Here is a 3262-nt window from a genome sequence, read left to right on the forward strand (position 1 = left end):
TCTCGTGATATCGCGATTAGCCAAGGTAACCCCTGCCAAGTAAAACCAACAAGTAAACAACCAAAACCAGCCCTGCCTGTTGTTACCAGTGACACGCTCAAACTGGTGGTGAGCAAAACCCTTGTTCTTAGTGTACTGAATCACTAGTATCAGTTCATTAAAAAGATTTGTACAAAAGATCCATTCACTGAATCATTAGGTGCTTGACCGGAGCACTGACTGTAGTATTCCCACTCAGTGAACTGAACCACTTCTGAACCTACAGTCTGTGGTCTGAACGTTCACTTCAGCTCGCTAGTGAACTGACAACAGAGCGTTTAGTCATATACCGTTTGCAAACTGAAAGCTGAAAGCTATAGTGCGTAGTTTCTATCGCCCCCATGAGGAATTCTAAGTAATGACAACAACACTGTTGACATGATACAAGCCTTTGGTGATCGCGCTTCCCCCCCCCCCCCCACCCTTCCTCCACGCAGTTACTAGTAGCCAGGAGGATTAAAACATGATGGACTCTTCAGAAGAGGTAATTTTCTTCACTCGAGTTTCTGCGCGGGAAAGTCACCGGACGCCACAATCTTCTGAACATAGTCATACTGAGAAATCCAGAGAGAGTTGTGTGGAGCTGATAGTCTTAATTAGCTTTCTAGCAACTCATTCAACCCGTTCTCATTCCGAACTCATAAAATAAGGACGTTCGGACAGTGGCTGTCAGCGTCTGATGCGACGAAAAAGGCGTCTTTCAGCGTGTTTGTGTAACGCACCGGGGAGAGCAGCAGTTTGATAGGATTTAGAGAGTAGTATGTAAGGGCAAATTTCCGCATAAGGACATTGGTTGGGGTAGTGGATGGGTCAAACACAGGACTTTCACCCAGGAGAGCAGGGTTCGGGTCACGCTTGTCACGCTTGCAATAGTAATCCCGTAGTTCCCGCGTGTCACAGAACCGTACGCTCACCCGCGACCCTTTCCTAAACCCAACCATCCCATAGTTCCCGCGTGTCACGGAACCATAAGCCCAACCACAACCTTTTCCTTAACATAACTGCGTCAAAAGGGACAGCAATAGTCCCGACCAAGCGTGTTTACTTATAGCACTAAAGGGACGGCAATAGTCCCGACCAAGCACGTTTACTTATAGCGCTAAAGGGACGGCAATAGTCCCGACCAAGCGCGTTTACTTATAGAGCTAAAGGGACGGCAATAGTCCCGACCAAGCGCGTTTACTTATAGAGCTAAAGGGACGGCAATAGTCCCGACCAAGCGCGTTTACTTATAGCGCTAAAGGGACGGCAATAGTCCCGACCAAGCGCGTTTACTTATAGAGCTAAAGGGACGGCAATAGTCCCGACCAAGCGCGTTTACTTATAGAGCTAAAGGGACGGCAATAGTCCCGACCAAGCGCGTTTACTTATAGAGCTAAAGGGACGGCAATAGTCCCGACCAAGCACGTTTACTTATAGAGCTAAAGGGACGGCAATAGTCCCGACCAAGCGTGTTTACTTATAGCGCTAAAGGGACGGCAATAGTCCCGACCAAGCGTGTTTACTTATAGCGCTAAAGGGACGGCAATAGTCCCGACCAAGCGCGTTTACTTATAGAGCTAAAGGGACGGCAATAGTCCCGACCAAGCGTGTTTACTTATAGCGCTAAAGGGACGGCAATAGTCCCGACCAAGCACGTTTACTTATAGAGCTAAAGGGACGGCAATAGTCCCGACCAAGCGTGTTTACTTATAGCGCTAAAGGGACGGCAATAGTCCCGACCAAGCGTGTTTACTTATAGCGCTAAAGGGACGGCAATAGTCCCGACCAAGCGTGTTTACTTATAGCGCTAAAGGGACGGCAATAGTCCCGACCAAGCGTGTTTACTTATAGCGCTAAAGGGACGGCAATAGTCCCGACCAAGCGTGTTTACTTATAGCACTAAAGGGACGGCAATAGTCCCGACCAAGCGTGTTTACTTATAGCACTAAAGGGACGGCAATAGTCCCGACCAAGCACGTTTACTTATAGCGCTAAATGGACGGCAATAGTCCCGACCAAGAGCGTTTACTTAAAGCGCTAAAGGGACGGCAATAGTCCCGACCAAGCGTGTTTACTTATAGCGCTAAATGGACGGCAATAGTCCCGACCAAGCGCGTTTACTTAAAGCGCTAAAGGAGACTTTTAGCGTCAATAAGAACGACAAAGGCACCTGACCAAGCGTCCATATTTTACGAGATGGGTGTGAGAACGTGTTGACTCATTTGGCAATGGCTTCAATGTAACGGACGTTCATTAATATCAAAAAGTTACGCACTAAAGCTTGAAGTCCTACCCTATTATGTACAGCATCTACACCTAATTATTAAATAAAAAAGTAAAAAAAACGTCCTTAGCCATTGTAGAAAAAAGCGACAAAAACGTTGAAAAAAGCGACAAAAAAGGTGGAAAAAAATCTACAAAAACACTAGAAAAAGTGACAAAGTTGTCAAATAAGGCGCAATAAACGTTGGAAAAGGATCAAAAACATTGAAACAAGTGTCAAAAACGTAGAAAAAAACGTATAAAGCGTTGAAAAAAATTGGCAAACGTCGGAAAAGCGACAAAAACTAGGTGGCTGTTACTGAAGTAGCCAGGCTACCTTTTTTCATCATCAAAAGAATAACACATACACAACCACAACCTAGGATTCAGCACTGCACACTCCATCTGAAAACATGCAAGCATTAATTCATTATGCCTATTGTATTGGAACAGGCTTCTCAGTATGTTGTTACAAATGGGTCCAATTACATAACTGAACTTGAAATCTAATTTGTGTATGCATGAGGATGTGTGCAAACAGGGTTTAAAACATGGTAAATTACAGGAAAATGAAAGGTTTTACTGACAAACAAGTTATAAATGGGAACATACTGTATATTCACAAGGGTTGGCTGGTAAATGTAATGTTTTGGAAATAGTCTAGAACACGAACTTGAATATTTAGTATTGCAAAGAAATTACTGGATCTAAAGATGGAAATGTTTCACAACTATTTGAATGACTATGGCCTCCATCCATAGTCATTGGATGGGAGACTTAAGGAGCATTTGGGGTTTGTTTGGCATTGGCTGTGCAGCTGCCACTATTTTATAGACACTATAAAGGACATTTAAAAAATTTGCATAAGCAAAAACTTAAAGGGATGGTTCGGAGTAATTTCACCCTAGGGTCCTTTGCACCATGTCCTCGAGCCAAACACCCCCCCAGAAGCTTTTCTCCCTTAGGCGAGTTAGCAATA

Source organism: Sander lucioperca, chromosome 13, assembly GCF_008315115.2.
Source record: "Sander lucioperca isolate FBNREF2018 chromosome 13, SLUC_FBN_1.2, whole genome shotgun sequence".
Lineage (NCBI taxonomy): Eukaryota > Metazoa > Chordata > Actinopteri > Perciformes > Percidae > Sander > Sander lucioperca.